The sequence below is a fragment of the Sciurus carolinensis genome, chromosome 8 (assembly GCF_902686445.1).
Source record: "Sciurus carolinensis chromosome 8, mSciCar1.2, whole genome shotgun sequence".
In the NCBI taxonomy this organism is placed as follows: domain Eukaryota; kingdom Metazoa; phylum Chordata; class Mammalia; order Rodentia; family Sciuridae; genus Sciurus; species Sciurus carolinensis.
This window is the reverse complement of record NC_062220.1, coordinates 118,910,573-118,929,085: the sequence shown is the minus strand read 5'-3', so window position 1 is coordinate 118,929,085 and position 18,513 is coordinate 118,910,573. Positions and strand designations below refer to the sequence as shown.

General features: G+C 40.0%; 3 protein-coding genes and 1 pseudogene across 11 annotated transcripts in view; all 4 read right to left on the bottom strand.

Annotated features, from left to right (window-relative positions):
• Positions 1-18,513, bottom strand: part of LOC124991706 (immunoglobulin lambda-1 light chain-like) — a 1,192,366-nt gene that overhangs the window by 550,580 nt on the left and 623,273 nt on the right. The window lies entirely within an intron of this gene.
• Positions 1-18,513, bottom strand: part of LOC124991707 (immunoglobulin lambda-1 light chain-like) — a 1,154,667-nt gene that overhangs the window by 555,039 nt on the left and 581,115 nt on the right. The window lies entirely within an intron of this gene.
• The window catches only part of LOC124991709 (immunoglobulin lambda-1 light chain-like), a 981,515-nt gene that overhangs the window by 559,554 nt on the left and 403,448 nt on the right, over positions 1-18,513 (bottom strand). The gene's annotated exons all lie outside the window — the stretch shown is intronic.
• LOC124990499 (beta-1,4-galactosyltransferase 6-like) lies at positions 188-17,320 on the bottom strand (annotated as a pseudogene).

Genomic DNA, 18,513 nt, shown 5'->3' with positions numbered 1-18,513 from the left:
ATTCACGTCTACCTCAAGACATGTACCTCTATTTACTGTGTTTTCCTGTGATTTTTTTACTTTATAGAATGAGTTCAAAAGCAACTGTTACCAAGTAAATAGAATTTACTATAAATTAAATACCAACATCAAACATTAAATACCAACATTAAACTCATTTAACAAAGTAAACATAAATCTGTACAGTTTATACAAAGTAGACCATTATGTCAGTGGGAGGGAGAAACCACAAAAGTTCTGCTGCTTCACCTCCTGCCAGCTGGTTGCAGCTTCTCTGCACTTCAAGTTTCGCCTCAGAAGCTGGAACTCCAGGACCAGAAATCACTGTCTGCCCAGGTGTCCCTGTAGCAATCTGTAACACAGAACCAGGTGCAGGGTCACATGGGTGGAGTTTCTTGCCACAGAAACAGTGGCAAGAACCAAAATTTTCCTCAGGTTGTGCAAGGTGACTTTGGACCCTGATCTCCCCTGGGATCTGGTTGAGGAAAACTGAGTCTACTCTGCTGACCTCAGAAAAGGGTGTTGACAATGGGCGGAGAATGTCTATGAATGTCCTCCAGGAGCAACTTCCCATGGATATTGACCTTCAGAACCTTCTGAGGCTGCTCCCTAGAGAGTGAACATGAGGCAGAGGAAAGGGTTCTCTAGGGAAGTTGGGTGAGAATGTTGAGTCTGTGCCCCCTGAAGAGCAGCAAGTGTGCTGACACAGCCTGGAGCAGGGATCATGTTCCTCCAGCCCTACCTCCTCTGCAGCTTCATCCTCAGACAGTTTCCTGCACTGATTTTAACCCTACTTGTACCTCCCCTTGCATGGTCATGGTCACAAGCAATAGTGGCCACTTCAGTGCTCTCCTTGCTTCTGGTGGATTGCATAAAGTGTAAGAAAGTGAAGGAAGCATTGGAGAATATGTGCACTTATTTGACACCTGCTCTCCCTCCCATTCTCTCCACACTCACATTTCCTATTCCTGTCCTTCGTTGTCTACTTTTGCTTCCTTGAGCTCCCTGGAAGCAGATTCCTTTTGGGTTTGCTTTCTAACTGGGTAATCTTTACATATTAAAGGAAGGGTACATTCATGCATGCTAAGGGTTACTCAGTATGAATCAGTGGAGCTGCCTGAGGTTGGAAACCAGGGCAAGACTAAGATATTTGGTGCAGAGTAATTTCACAGTTCCTGAAGGTCTAAGAACTTCTAAGATGTATATGAGTAAAGTCCCATGCAAAAAGTCATAAAAAGTGGGATAGAGGAAACTTGGGAGGGGTATAGAAAAAGAAGGTATAGAAAAATAGACACATAGGAAATAAATTACATTCACATTTCTGGTCGCATTATCCTCGTCATCATCCTCGGTGTCCGTAAAGTTGCCTACAGCATGGACACGAGCAGTGGTGGTGATGATGTGGCCTTGGAAAAAGGAAAGGTAGAGTTAAGTCAAGGTGAAAACTTGAGATGCTGCTGCTCTTGGTGTTCTGTAGCCCAAAGCCAAAGCTCTCCATTTTTCTCTTGTCTGCCCTCCTATCTCATGGACTCCATCACCTCACCTCTGCAATGAGGAAAAGATCTAGGATCCCATGCAATGTTTTCCAGTTCAGATTCTCCCACTCTCCTCAGTTAGGGATGCCTGTGTCCTCCTGTTCCTCCAACAGACAGCCACTCTCTCCCTGAGTTTCTAGCCATAGTTCTCTTGAATGCAAGCAAATTCAGATTACCCACCTAGTACAAGGGATTGAAAATTAGATGAGGACTAGAGGTGAGAAACATGTTCAAGGAAGAACATCTCCGCATTCTTTTACAGAGGACAACTAGAGGACTGTCTGAGGAAGTTGTCTTTATGTTCCCCATATTTGTGAGTGTCTTTTAAACCAGAGTAGACAATAAGCACAAGAGAAAGTACCCCTATAAGAAGATGCAGAGTGGAATTTGATGCCTTTCACACTGCTTAGCACAGCTGAGAGGAACTTTGACTACAGGTTCACAGAATGCCTCTGGGAAAGATTCCTTCCATTGTGGGTCAAACCCAAAGTGCAGGTCTAAATTCTTTCATTCATGATTCCTAAGAACTGCCCACCAATGAGAGTCAAGCTATTGGATACTTAGTAGAGGCATATTCAGGACAGAGTGGGTCTTACAAGGAAGATTGTGTGTCACTACCAAGGCAGAAGTTGTCCTCTTACAAACAGGATGTTCAAAGTCAGTAGGTCTACTAACTCTTATTCCTATGTCATTAAACTATGAAAGTAATACATTTTTTCACTTGATTTCTATTTCAGATCCATTCTTCATTTTGCACATAAGTAGGTGGACCCAACTCCTACCAGGAATCCTTTCCTTTTGGGTCACACCAAAAGGACTGTTCCCTACCTGAAGGCTCCTCATCATCACTGCTCCAGTCCCATGCTTGGCAGTACATCCCACCTTTAGAGACACAAACATCAGCAACAGACTTAACTAAGAGTGTCTCATGCTTTCTCCTTCACCAATTCAGATCATGAGGAGTGCTAGGGTTGGATGTTGTTTGTCCCCTACAGGATTATGTGATTGAGGCTTGGTCCTCAATGTGACCATAATGAGAGTTGTGAAACCAGTTGGAAGACAGGCCTGGGTAAAGGTAAAAAGGTCATTTGAGGGCCTCAGCCTAACAGGCAGGAATATATTTTTCTCACATCCTTGTTAGATCCTGGATTATATAGGAAGACCAAATGAGACATCTGATACCTACTGGCATCCTGTCACCCATGTGATGTCTCCCTCCTGCTCCTGCATCCATGAGGACACCACTAATCATGCAATGCAGCTAAGAGGGCATTCACTGAATCCAAGGAGGTGCTAGTGCCATGTCCTTTAATCTCCACAATTGTAAGCTAAACACACCTGCATAAATTATTCGGTGTCAACTGTGTTCTTTATAGTAATAAAAAAAGAGAAATGCTAATATTTATATTCTGGATCACGTTGATCTGTGTTCTGGCTTCTGAGACACTCTATGACCTCTGTGTGGTTGGGGGCCTTCAACAAGATTCTGCAAACAATTGCAAACCTTGAAGTGAGACAGTGGAGCTACAGGAGTCAAATTTCAACTTCTTATTTCTGCTGGCATGTTATCACTCTGTCCTTGACAGAGAACAACCTGACACCCAAACTATGATGCAAACAGTTTGAGCATTATTAATTCCTGGAACAACACTGTGCCAGAATCAGAGCAGCTGCCCACAGGGGAATGGGAATGGTCTCTGCATTATGCACACAGGTCTACTTGACATTTGAACGGCAGAACTGGGATTAGTCTCTGAATATTTCAGTTTAAAATGTAAATAAAATGAAATGTAGACTGCACGTACATGTAGGAACTGCCATTTTATGATGGCGAAGACCTGAAATTAAAAAATGAGGGAGACAGGACCTTCATTCCCCTGAGTTGCATTGTGCAGGAGTTTACGATCCTGATCTCCCCACTCACTTGTAATTTGACTGTGGACTCATGCAAAAGGACCAGGATCTCTCTGAGGACCTGAGGACATCACATCAGTGAAATCAACATTTAGATGCAGATGACTCCCAGCAGGGTCTAGAACATCCTGCCTAGAACTAAGAGAAATGTGGGAGCTGATCTCGGACACAGTGCTATCTTCTTAACTTTGTTTCCGATTCTGGCTGATCCAGGCCAATGGACTGGATAATGAGATCTTAGCACAGAGTGGTATTCATCTAATGCTAATGGGAACTAAGATGAAGACGCTCTGCCCAGGGATGAGCTCAAGTTTGAGGAGGAATGAAGAAAACAGTGGTTGCACACTCACAATGACCAGTGTCAATCCATGTACGCATGAGTGGAAGGACATAGATAGCATTGGAGACTGACTATGGAACACCTTTCAGAGACACTGTCAAAGTGATATCATTCAGGCCAGAGAGGAGATTAGTGAGGATCTAAATTATGGGATCAGTCCCCATTGCTCTGCTAAGCTTTCCTTCACTGGAGCCCATATTTCTGCAATACATGTGCTTTAGCTGTGCTTGCCAGGCCCCATGAAAGTCCCTTCAATTTAAACATGCTTCTCAGAAAATTGTGTCTACAAAAGAACCATGGGAAGGCAGCTTCCATGAAAAGTTGAAACATGCCAACAGAGTCCATCTTCTGTTTCAGGAAACACAGACCTGTGCAGCTCCTCTGCTCAGTCTCTGATCATAAGTCATTGCAGCATGTTGGTAGATCTGAGGCTGCCTTACAAGAATGAAAAATATTTCACAGCTCTGAAGGGGTCATGAGTACAAAAATATATGGGAATGACCTGGAGTGGGGACAAATGGTTGAGTAATGAATACAGTTCCCTATCCCAAAGCATCAACATCAGGGCCCATTCCTGAACGCTATTTGCCTCTTCTCCGAACACAGTCCAGACCTGGATCATTTTTCTCAACATCATCTCTATCTACCGAGTGGGGCATAGTAAACTGAACTCCAGATCTAGGTGTTGAAGGAATTGTTTCATGTAAACCATGCATTAGGGAGGGGTTTTATTTTAGAAAATTGACACTTGTACTGGGCATATTAGAACAGAATTCCTGAGAAAGTTCCCACATCCTCACAAACAAAATCAAAATTATTATTACATGGACATGCTAAAGTTTACCTCTCACCCTCATGCACACAAAGGCACAGCACCAAAATGACAGGTGCTTCAGGATGGTGGTAGATGGTCATAATTCTTCACTGGATTATCACCATGTCACCACATCCCAATCCTCATTTCCAAAGAAATTTGAAATCAGAACAATTTTCTGTAGAAAAACAGGCAGGAAACCCTGAACTATTACAGAGCAGAGATTTTTCCTCAGTACGTGAGTGAGTTATGAGTACTTACATTTTTCATTTTCTGTAAAGTCCACCTGCAGTTACAGAAAGGAAGACAGTGTGAGCATGATAAGCAGAGTCTGGTTGCACAAGTCTACTATTGGCTATGGTGATATTGGATAACACAGTGGGAAAAAGCAATTGATCCAAGGACCACAAAATAAGGCAGAAAAAGGCACTTTTGAGAAAGACAGAAGCATTGTATGATGGATGTCTCAGGTCCAGTTTGATGTCATGCACACAGTTCCTTTTGTACCGAGGAAAATTGCTACCAAGGAAAATGCTCACTACAATCATTTCACAATTGTTGATGTTGTACATTAATGTCATCTTGAATCAGGAACCAGTTGTAATAGACTTGTAGTTGTAATTCCACACAAAAGAATCTTTGTGACAAATCTATAATGTACACTGTCAGATGTTCATGCCTGTATATGTGCTAAAATAAAGAAAACAACATTTATATCATAGGCAAAGAGAAGATATACCTTACCTCAGCAATAGGTGGTGTTTTTTCTTCTTTCCAGTCAAATGATGCCACCTCCATGATCTCCCGGTTGGCATCTAGGCGAATATAGTGTAACTGTCAGCGTTTTGGTTTGCTGAAGGCTCTCTCAGTGGGAGTTCTTGCTGTGGACATGGGTCTAGGGGTTATGGGGACGGTTGATTAACACACATAGGCTCAGGTGATGCCGGACCATGATACTTTTTGGATGGCAGAGAAAGAGGAGTCAAGGAAAGAGATGAAACACAGAGAAACAGTGGAAGGAAGCACAGTGAGAAATGAAACAGTCCAGTGTTACACTAGAAGATTTCAGCATTCCTTGAAAGCACTTGACAGATTCATGAGGAAGAAATGAAAAGGTATAGTGTTGAATCAATCAGCTCGGTCATAGGTCAAATTATTTCCATCCAGATACATGTTCAAGTCCCAACACCACACCAAAATATTTTACCAGTTTTGAAAAGAGAGCCATTGACATCTCATGCATTCAATATATCGAGGAGGAGCAGGTTGGACCCATTGAGCAAATATGATGACTTTTCTCATAAGGAGAGCGGACACATCAAGAGGGACATATGCCATGTGAGAACTGAAGCAGAGAGTTTGAGAAAGTAACCAGTAAAAGTTAGGAATGGGCAAGAAAATTCTCTTTCCTACAGTCTTCAGAAGGAGCATTGACCTGCTTAGAGTGCAATGATTGATTTCTAGTCTACAGACCTCTGAGATTGTACACTTGCATTACTTCAAGCCAAAAAAGCTGCTACTTGGACATGGTAACCCTAGAAATCTAGCAAAACCAAGATCAATCACATAGATCTAATTGGTTATTGTACAAATACTTCATTCAACAATGAGAAAGTAATTTTTTTCAATGTCACATGAGGTATTCATCAAGATAGAGTGTATTTTGACTCTGAAACATACATTGACAACTTGAGAAGAATAGATATCATACTAAATTTGTTGTCAGGGGAAGAGAAGTTGGAAGATTGGAAGAAGGATGCACCCCGGACTGTTACTTATTGCCAGACTTCCAAGGCAAGAAAACCACTTCTCATTGAGTTGGGTAACTAAAGGAACTCACCAAAACTTCATAGTGAACTGCAAAAAAATTTATAGAGACATAGGAAGTCAGAACCTCAAGTATAAGAAACAATACATTAGAATAGGGAAGCAAAATGACAGGTAGATAGAGTCTTTATTTCTTATAGCTTCATGACCTGGAATTCAAAGACCATGAATACTGCATTGCCCTGAGTTGGGAGAAGGAGGGATTTCACTGAAACTGTATACTGGACAGTCAGGGAGTCTTAGAGAATCAGAATGTTGGTTACATGAAACAAAGAAGAAAAAGAGTATATTAGCGTCAAGCTGGTAGAGGCAGCTGGAGCTGCAGTAGTGGAGCCATTGCTAGATCACAGAGGGAGGTGAAATGCAGAAAAACAAAGGGAATGAATTTAGTGTGGAACATCCTGAGATCAGAGAGGCAGCCTTCACTTGGGTGATCCAGAGACTTCATTGCACTGTACACTGGTGCAAGAACTCTCACATGCTAACCATGACAAGTGGTGGATTACTTTTATTAATCAGGAAGAACTGGTGCAGTTCTTCCTACCCGCCACAGAGAGCAAAGCAGGAGGCACCTTCCACACAGCCATGTTGAGGAGCCAAGATCGTGGAAATCTGAGCAGGGACACATACGTGGTCTACACAGTCACCTGCCAAAGGACCTAGGCTTTGCCAAGAAGAGCTAGAGCTGAAGGCATGGAGAGCATTCTAGCCAGGGGAAATCAAGTCAGAGATGTGGAGGAGAGCCCTGCTCCCTTCCCCCTTTGAGTCAGGTGCCACACAGGAACAGCTGCAGTGGACAGAGAATTTCAACAAGCTTCTTTAAAGAATGAGGTGGTGTGAATACATGCCCAGAGAATAAGCCCAGGAAGCATGAAAAGGCTGTTCCACAGACAGCAGAGGGTGACATAATTCATTCCCCATCCATGTTCTTCTGATTATTAACACATTGAATGACATACTAAACACATGATACAGAATGCCAGAATTAATGAATTTTAGATTCAAAATACACAGGATTCAGTGCAAAAAAGTATTGGTTATTGTAGAAGATAAATAAGCTTGATTAAACCTCAGCCAAGGTAACCAAAGAATGAGAGGGAAGACATATATCAACACAATTGGTGATGAAAAATGAGATATCACACAGACACTTCAGAAATCCAGAGGATCAGTAGAATCTATTGGATAATTTATACACTGTTCAACCAAACCATCTAGAAGACAATGACCAATTTTGAGACACATATGACTGCACATACTGAACCTGGAAAGTACAGAAGACCATAACCGACCAATTTCTATTAAGAATGAAATTGAAATGTCAATTAAAAGATTCCATCAACAAAATCCTGGGACCAGATGGATTTCTGGCTGAGTTCTACCAGACCAGCACAGAAGAACTGACATCAGTCTTTCTCAAATTATTCTATGAAATTAAATGTGAGAGAACCCTCCCAAGTACATTCTGTTATGCCAGTATTACCTTGATATTAAAACTATAAAAGATGCATCCAGGAATAAACTGCACAGACCAATAAGCCTGTTGAATATAGATGCAAAAATCTTTAAAAAAACACTAGTAATCTGCATTCTGAATCATATTCAGAAGACCATACATCACAATCAAGTGGTCTTCAAGCCTGAGATGCAAATTTGGTTCAACATGTGCAAATTAATAAAAGTAATCCACCACTTGTCATGGTGAGCATGTGAGAGTTCCTCAAAAGCTCATGTGTGAGACAATGCAAAAAGGTTTTGGTCTGTAATGACTGGGTTAACCCAGTCAGTGAATTAATCCCCTGAAAGGGATTAAGGGAGTGGTATCACAAGGGAGATAGGGTGTGGCTTAAGGAGTGGGTCATTGGGGGCATGATTATGGTTATATATTTTGTACCTTGAGAGTGGAGTCTCTCCGTCTGCCTTCTGAACATGTCTGAGCCACTTTTATCCACCTCATTATTCCACCATGATGCTCTGCCTCACCGCAAGTCCTAAGGACTGGGGCATTCATTCAAAGACTGAGAACTTCAGATCCATTTGTACCTTAATCAACTTTTCCCCATCTAATTTCCCTGCCAGGACTTTTACTTCAAGGTATGAAAAAAAAAAAAAAAACAGCTGACTAACACATTACATGAGTGGACTTAAAAATAAGAATCATAAGGTCATCTCAATAGGTGCAGAGAAGGTATTTCAGGAAATACAGCAATATTCATTTAAAAAATACTGGAGAAATTCGGCATAAAAGGCACTCATTCTCGACATCATAAAAGTGATATATGAGAAATGCAAAGCCTACATCTCACTGAATTGAGAGACAAATTAAAGGTTTACCTCAAATATCAGGAACAAGAAAAGAATGTCCACTTTTATCACTTCTATTAAATATAGTTCTCAAAAGTCAAGTCAGAGCAATGAGGCAAGAGATGAAAATTAAAAGGATATGAGTAGAAAAAAGAAAGTCAGATTCTCTCTGTTTGCTGTTGACAATATCCAATATTTAGAAGAACCTAAGAAATTTCACCAGTAGAATTCTATACCTGATTAGTTTATCAGTTTCGCAGGATAAGAAGTCAACCCTCCTAATTCTTTAGCATGTCTATACTCCAAAAGTGATTCAACTGAAAACCACTTCAGGGAATCCATCCTTTCACAATAATCTAAAAAAACACCTGGGAATTAATCTCACAAAAGTGGTGAACAAATTCAACAAAGAAAACTATAGAACACTGAAACAGAATTCAAAGAACACAACTGAAGAAGCAGAGACTGTTCATGTTCTTGGATAGGCAGAATTAATATTGTCACAAGGGCAAAACTACCAAAGGCAATATCCAGATTCAATGTCATCCTCTTGAAAATACCAATGACATTCCTTACAGTGTTGAACATCCAGTCTTGAAATTCATTTGAAATAATGAAACCCAGAATTGCTTTGGCAATTGAATTCTGAGTAAGAAAAGAAATGTAGGAAATATCATAATACCCAGTCTCAAAGTAGACTACAGAGGAGAGTAGCAAAAACATCCTGGTATCAGCCTCAAAATAGATATGAAGGTCAGTGTAATAGAATATAGGTAACAGAGACAACCCGCATATTTACAGCCACCTGATACTTGATGAATGTACTAACACTATTTGGTAGACAGGAGATATTGGTTAAAACAAAGTTACTGGGAAAACTGGATACCCATAGAAATCACTGGCAAACATGTGACAAATGAGGTACAGTGACACACTGTAGGTGGGACTTCAAATTATTACGATGTCTCTGGACAGCAGTGTGGAGATTCCTGAAAGAAATACAAGTGTACCCACTCCTCTCTTCTTAATCAAAAGAACTAAGATTAGCATACTATCATAATACAGTGACTTTGATGTTTGCAGCAGGTCAATTCACAGTAGGTTATTGATGGAAAGTTGCCCATCCGTAGTTGAACGAATCAAGTACACAAATCTCAGTGGAGAATGGAGCTATAGCACTACTGACTGACTCAATGGCCACAAATCTGTACACAGCAAACAAAAGAAGAACTGGAACTCTGAATAGACTATAATCATTACTGAAGAATGAACACACTGACTCAACCCCACAGTACCTTTGTCCGACTGTTTATCAGGGTACACACTGTTTGGTGACCAGAGACGGACTCCTCTGTTCCAAGGCCTACGGAAGCCTTCAGGATGTGTTGTTGACTTCTTTTCCTTTGATGGGAGGAAACAGCCTGGTAAATGTGATAAAATAGTATCAGCTGGTGAAAACTTGCTACCAAAAGATCATAGGGTCAACAGTAGTAATTCAAATAACAGTTGAAACAGTTTTAATTGACATGGTAATTGTAAATATCTCAGAATACAATTTGTCCTTTGAATTGAAGTATACAATAATAGCGTACATAGAAATTTAAATATTTGTATTTTTTTCCAGTGAGGAGATTTCTATCATTTTCAACAACAAGGATGTTCGTGGAGGACATTAGTTTAAATGAAATGGTCAGGCACAGAAGGACAAATATTGCATAGTCTCCCTCTTTGATGGAAGCTGAAAAGTTGATCTTATAGAAGGTGAGAGCAGAATATTACTTACCAGAGGGTTAGAAACAATGTTCCAATTTAAAATTAGGAAAAATTACTGGTGTCTATTGTGCATTCTTTGACAAGATATGAAAATAACACAATCTATGTTTCAAGAAATTTAGAGGAGAGGGGTTTGAAAGTTCATAGAATTCACACTTTTGAACACATTTTTCACCATTGGGGCAGCAAAGCTCCTAAGTCAGATTGGCATTAAGGATGACATTGTCAAGAGGAGAGTTCTAAAACCCAACTGAATATTGAGTTCACAAACACCTTTACTAAGGTGAAATCATAGAGAAGTAGAGAGAACAGTGACCAAGAGCAGAGTCTGTGGCCATGTGACTTATGTTGAAATCCTACTTCAAAGCTGTACATACCTGTGAGATTTAAATAAACCCCTCAAAACCCTCTGTGCCTCATTGCTTGTGTGGAAATGCAGAAGTGTTCACCTGACCCATGTAATATTACCAGGCTGACAATGATCACATACAGGCAGCCTTAAGAAGATTGGTGCTTCCCATGTGTGCTAAAGTGTCCTATCATACAATGTGTGAATGAGTAAACTTCAGCTTAATCTTTGGCAATATTTGAACAGTGAGCTGTGAAACTGATATCATCCTCCAGGGTGGTAGGTGAAGAAAGTCCATTCTTCATTCTTTTCAGTTGGATATCTGAAATGCTCATGGAGAATATCTGTTATTCCCTGTGACCCCAAATCAGGCTAGAGAGATGAGGGGAGCGGACTCCTTAACCCACAATGTGGAGTTTTGGTATTTGAAATTTGGAGATTTTTATGGGACTTATCTAGAAGCACAGCACTGCTGAGTGGTGGATATGGGACAGGAAGGTGGGTGTTTATCTGGGATCTGAAATCCCTGAACACTTGAGGCCTGTAGTTGATACCTTAGAACCAGGAACCCTTAACTCTTCTCACTCTTTCACAAATCCTCCTCCCTGAAGGCCTCTTTGGGAAGACTGATGTCCCAGACGGGTTGACTGAACAAAGTCTCTTACCCCTTCCTTGAAATTATTAAAGAGAAATATGATAATTTCATCCAAACAAAGTGTCTCTGAAAGACGAGGGTATAGTCCAAACCTGAGGCCACCCTCCCTAGGGTCTTCTGCTTGCCAACTGCTTCAGAAGAAGCATTTCCGGTGAGCAGCTGATCCCCCAACTATCAGAGCTGTGTGTGTCTGAGAAACTGTTTCAGAAGTCAGGCCATTCTAAACCAACTGCCACTTAATTTCTCAGCCAAGAGTTATGTTTCCTTCTGCTGTACACCACTGTATGAGCTGTTTGTGTGAGTTAATGGGGGAAAACACATATCATTGGCTGGTACTTTGGTGGATCCATGTAGGAAGTTGAACGCCCCCATTTTTGTGAACTAATATTTTTTCATTATTCTTATTATTTTGTATTTTTACAGACTTCAGTTTGATTCATTGTACACAAATGGGGTACATATTTTCATTTCTAAGGTTGTACACAATGTACATTCATACCATTCATGTAATCATTCAGGTACACAGGGTAATGATATCTGTCCCATTCCACCATTTGTCATGCCCCACCCCCTCCTCCCTCTCATTTCCCTCAAAGTAATCTAAAGTTCCTCCATTGTTCGCTCACCCCCAATACCCAACACCATTATATATCTTCATCCACTTATCAGGGAGAACATTCAGTCTTTGGGTTTTGGGGATTGGCTTATTTCCTTTAGCATGATATTCTCCCTTTGCATCCATTTATTTGCTGGTGGAGTTGTAAATTTGTACGGCTACTCTAGAAATCAGCGTGGAGGATCCTCAGAAAACTTGGAATGAACCTACATTTTGATTCACTTTTCCACTCCTCGGATTATACCCAAAGGACTTAAAGACAGCATACTACAGTAACACCGCCCAATCAATGTTTACAGTAACTCAGATCACAATAGCTAGATGGTGGAACCAACCTGGATGCCCTTCCACAGATGAATGGATAAAGAAAGTGTGGTATATATACACTATGGAATATTATTCTGTCATTGGTAATATTTTTTTTATTTTTTTCCTGTTCAGGGGATTGAACTCAGGGCCTTGTGCTTGCAGGGCAGGCACTCTACCAACTGAGCTATATCCCCAGCCCTGTCATAGGTATTTTAATTGGAATTACATTGAATCTCTATAGTGCCTTTGGTATAATAGTCATTTTGACAATCTTAATTCTGCCTATCCAAGAACATAGAAGATCTTTCCATCTTTTAAGGTTTTCTTCAATTTCTTCTTTTTTGTGAATTAATATTTTCTGCACTATCATCTGAGCAGATAGACAAAGTCTTGCTGAAAACCTGCTGCAGATGCTCCAGCTCTGATCAGGCCTTTCTCCCACTGACCTTCCTCATCCCTGCTTACATCCTGGAGGGCCAGGGGCCAAAGACTTATCTGCCTAGAAAGGACTACCCATAACTATAGCCTGTGAAACTGAGGGTCCTTATTGTACCCTCCCTTAAGTCCCTCATTTCCTTCATTATCCCATGTCCTCTCCACTTACTTCATGGCATTGTCCTTTGTTGTCTCCTTCCCAATAGTTCCCAAACCCGGGAGATCTTGTAGTCCTCACCACTTGGGAACAGGACTCTAAATATCAGCTCTTTTACCTTTCTGCAATAGCCTTGATTTAGACTTCTCTAACATCAATTTCAGAGGTTCACATAGCCACTCAGAAGCGTTTGACCTGTAATGACCTATCATGAGATATCTATTGACTTTCTTATCATCTGTATTCTGTCTTTTTTCATTTCATGAAATCAGGGTGGCTGTCCTCTCCCTGCTTATCGATCCAATCAAAGATTGCCCATGATATGGGCATTAGGAAATATCCATTTTTCTAAATTGAGGAAAATATTTAAGGCAACTCTGTGGATAGAAGAATCAAATACAAAAGTTGAGTGATAAAACAAAATTATGAAATACTTATAACTCAGCAGAGTAGTTTGAGTGTGGAAGATTACAAATGAAGAGGAAAATATATTCAGTACAATTAACTCATCCCTTTGAATAAACAGCCTTCAAAATATCAATGTGAACATACCTCCACCACAGCAATTCACATTTCCCATGAGGGACTGCCACTGAAAAAAAAAAACACACCACTGCTTCACAGTTTGATCCTCAGCTCACTGAATGACAGTTGGAATGGAACGTAAGGTGTGTATCCTGTTACCATTGTGACACTCATTATAGAATTTTCAAGCCAGCACATGCCACATTAAGGGGTGCTGCTGTGGTCTAACTGTGTGTTTTACTCGCCCAAGATTGTTGTTTAATAGTGTATTTTCCCTTCAATAACTGAATCCTAGACCTCTACATTAATGATCACTGTTATGACTCAAAATATCAAAAAAGTTCTAGCCCTCCTTCAATATTTTCATTAGTCCTAAAAGCCTTGTGTGAAAGGTAGACAAAGTTTCCATTTGAGAATCAGAAGAGATTCCATACTTCGTTTGAAATACCAACCCTACCCATTTCCCACTATTTATGAATCTCCAGACATTTCTAGAAAGAAAAAATTTATGGTTGCTTTATTTTATTTTTCTATAGAACATAATATTTCATAAAAAAAATGCTAAAAAAATACAAACATTTCCATGAGAAGCAGAAAACAGAGTACAAGAAATTAAGAGCATTTATGTCAGTGTATTTATGTAGAAACCTTTCATATCTTAATATAATAATTATAAGTACATTTTGCCTTTCTGATAGATAGCATGGTCCATTTGGTTCTCTTTGTTGACATACTTGCAAATCCAAGGTACAAAATCTAGAGTACTCTATTTGAAATATATGGAAAAGAATATAACTGGGAGAAGGAAAGGCAACATTGAAAGACATAAAATCTGCTTTCACTTGTAGGAAGCCTCCAAAAGGAAAATATTCATCGGATATTTTCTCATTTTGCTTTTATGCGAATATCAATATTTTGGTTGGGAAAGAAGTACACTTATTAAATACACAAATTTTGTACTTATATAATATTGTGAATACATTTTTCTTACTGAATATCTGGTTCACAAAGTACAAACAAAAATTTAAATTTAACCTTTAAAAATACTTGTTTGGCAAAGAATTAAGTAACTTTCTTCACTGTGAATTAGATATAATATCATCACTGTGCACACTTTCCATTTTCTGTTCTACTCACCTGGCCATTAATTGTGATTCCTTCTCTAGTAAAAGGCACTGCATAAATTTACCACAAGTGCTACAGAAATTAATAGTATTTCTGTCAATGCATTTATGTAGAAACCTTTCCTATCTTAATATCTCTATGTCCACATATATAGGAAATACAAGTTATCAGATGATGTCTTCATAATTTTAGAAAGGTTTCAATTTGCTTCATTTGTTTAGAAGTGACACAACACTTTCAAACAGAAGAAGGTGCCTAGCTTGGCACCTGATACAGTGTAGACCATCAATACATGTTCATTAATAAGTCCACCAAACATACCACACAGAAGAGCGTTTTCATTTGCAATGTGTTTGTTAATGTGTAGGAAATAATTTCAACTTGATACAATGAAGACAACTGGCCAAAGTTCTCTCATTCTTATGGGAAACATATAAAGGTCAATGTTTGTTACAAAAAATAACTTTACATCTGTACTTAATATTTATATCCCATTCCTAAACAACTATCAATGTCACAAGAAAATAAGGACTGAAGTAGTAGTACTGAGTGCTGTAGAAATTGTAAGGTGTACATCAAAATGAAACGATGTGGACAGTCAGGTTAAAATGAGAAAAATATTTCCCTACTAAGACTCATAAATGATGTCAGTTTCACCCACCACTAAGAAACTTGAGTATGAGTGGGTTATTTATGCTCCTATATTTCTATGAAATAAACATGGGAAAATTCTGTTAGGTATTTCAGACTAGGCTATCAGTTTTCTCAAAATATGAGAATTTTGACTATTTTATGTTTGGTTTGTGAGCATTTGTATTAACAAAACTGCCACAGAAAAATAACATTGGAAAATCAAACTTTCATCCTGAGATAAATGACCACATTTCTGTTTTAGGTGAACAAGGAGAATATGATCCAAGCATTTTTTACATGTAAAATTGTATCATTCTTCATTGTCAATGAAGATGCACTTCATTAGGTATACAAACTTTTGTTTTAAATTTGTGAATATAACTACACCTGGTGGAAGTTACCTGTAATCAAAGACAAGTGTCCCAAGTTTGAGGTCTACCTCAGCAATTTCAAGAGACCCTAAGTATCTTAATGAGATAGTGTCTCAAAATGAAAAAACAAAAAGGACTGGGGATGTAGTTCAGTGGTAAAGAATGGCTTCAATCAAGCCCAGTACCCCGACCAAAGTTATTTTCTAAAACTATTGTATGGTATTTTAAAAATATATATAATGGGTAAATTTGAAAGTAAAATATATTTGTGGTATTTTTCATGGAAAACTTTGTCTGATTTTGAAATAAATACACTTGGTATCAGGTAGTTGGACCTGTCTTCCAAAGTGTCATATTGTATTATCAGTTCATTTAAATAACTGATAATGCATGTTAAAATACCTCTATTAAATTATACTTTTAACAAAAAAAATTTAGTAATTACCCAATTTCTTGACAATGAAAACATAGTTTGAATGGAATTAGCTTACATTAAAAGAGTCTTTTTCAAAAATGAAATTCCACATGACATAGAATTAAAATTTGTTTTATCTACTAAGAATTTATCTTCAGAAAATAGAATATTTAATGTCTTTTCCAATAGTACAGTTCATTTGCATAAGTACTACTGGGTTTTCTATAGCTCCATCTCTAAACAATTTTTTTTAAATGAAGATACTGGTTTTATGGGCTCTTCTGATCTAGAAGTAATTAAACACCTATTCACTATGCATATTAAAATATACAGTGTATAAGAAACCTTGGAAACCAACTTTGAGGCCCAGAATCCCTGACACACCAGGGTATAGGAAAGAAAATCAACAAAAAGAGTTCCTTTATAGCATCTCAGATCATATAGGGTAATGTTGTTTGATTCATTCTATTATTTTTCCTTCCCCCCCGACCCCTCCATCCCTCTTTTCCCTCTATACAGTTCTTCCTTCCTCCGTTCTTGTCCCCCTCCTTAACCCTAACCCTAAACCTAACTTTTCATATGGCAGAATATACGTGTATTTATCCAGCTTTGATGCAAAGTGATGGGGCATTTTTCCACATGTGTAACAGTTTTGGTCAAATTCAGGTAGATGATCCACATCTCAGAAAACCACACAAACCCTAGGTGTTGTCCTTCATGGCCTCCTTGAAGCCCACTTGAAGACCATCACAGGATTAAAAGGTTGTGTGCCACTCTGTTCAATGACATAAAAGGCAAATTCCTGCTGCTGTTTCTGAAGCATTGGAATAAAAATTAGGAAGATGTTCATGGTGTTGTGGAAAGGAATGAGAATTACTACTTTCCATCTGGGTTTAGGGTCTTCTGGCTTCCAGTGACCTCCTGGCTCAATATCCAAATACTTAGTGAAAAGCTGATGAACTTCATCAAAACTGATTCCCTTATAAGGACACTGAGAAATCCCCCCATGTAAGGCAGCTTTTCCTTGCAGGGAAGGAATGGTGAATACTGAAGTTTTCTGGGAGATACCATGTTGTTCGAACAAGATTGTCAGTTGAATTATTGCCTTTAGAATAATCTGTGCCATTGAGGGTGGTGTTTTATTTCTGCACAGCCTGATCATGTCCTACAGTTTTCACATTTTCTGTCAACATTATCCCTGGAGCTTGTGTCATAGTGATTTATGTGTTTCCAGTACCCAGAGTCAGACTGATGATGTAGAGACAAGGCCAGAAGAAGGAGAAGATGAAGGCCAGGCTGGAGCATTTGGAGGCCTGCATTTCCACCTGAATACAGCCTTCTTCCTCTTCCCAGCCAGCAGCGTGGCTGTGCTCCCAGGCCAGAATCAGGGCCACTGTCCAGGCCCTAAACATCCATGAATGTGCTAAGAACCCTAGGAAGCAGAGGTGCCCCACTGAGAAGCTCTGGGAACTGGGCCCTAGAGGGAAGCAGAAAAGGGGAGAATGAGCATGCAATGAATGGGAGGCCTGAGAGCCAGGGAGAAGAGGTCCTGGAGGACTAGGGGAAGGACAGAGGGAAGAGAGGTAAGGCCAGACCGGGTTCCAGGGAGGAGAGGACCTAAAGAGACCACAGAAGGACCAAGACTTCCATTCTCTCTGCCAGGCACTGGCAGGGGAGTGTTTCAGTGTGGGAGAGGTGCAGGCGGTCAGCCCAGGAACTGAGCGGTGAGGGGGAGCTCAATGTAGCATGCCATCCTTTCCAGGGTCTTCTCACTGCAACTGCCTCACAGTGCACCTTCCTGATGAGCAGCTGACCACCCAAATGTCAGAGCTGTGTGTGCCTGGCAAAGTGTTTCAGAACTCAGGCCATTCTAAACCAACTGCCACTTGATGGCTGTGCCAAGAGTTGTTTCCTTCTGCTGTCCAGCCCTGGATGAGCTGTTAGTGTGAATTATGGTGGAAAACAGATACCCTGGATGGTGCTCTGGTGGATCTGTATAGAAGTTGACCCACCCCCATTTCTGTGAAGTAATACTTTCTGAGCACCCCCTCACCATCTGCAGACTTATATTCTGAGCCTTCATCTGAGCAGCTGGAAAAGTTCTCGCTGAAAAAGGTGTTGTTGCAGAGCTACCAGCTCTGATCAGGCATAATCCTGCTCCTGTACTTCTTCCTCTCTACTAGATCCTTCAGGGCCAGGTGCCAGAGACTTACCTGCCTTAGATTCACCCACCTATAACTACATCCTTTGAACCTCCATCAATGAATCCTCCCTAATGTCCACCGGACCCTCATTTCCTCCATTATCATGTGTCCACTCCACTTACCCATAGCGCTGTCCTCTTTGCTTTCTTCCCAGTAACCCCCAAACACCAGGGATCTTGTAGTCATCAACCACTTGGAAACTTGCCCTTAAA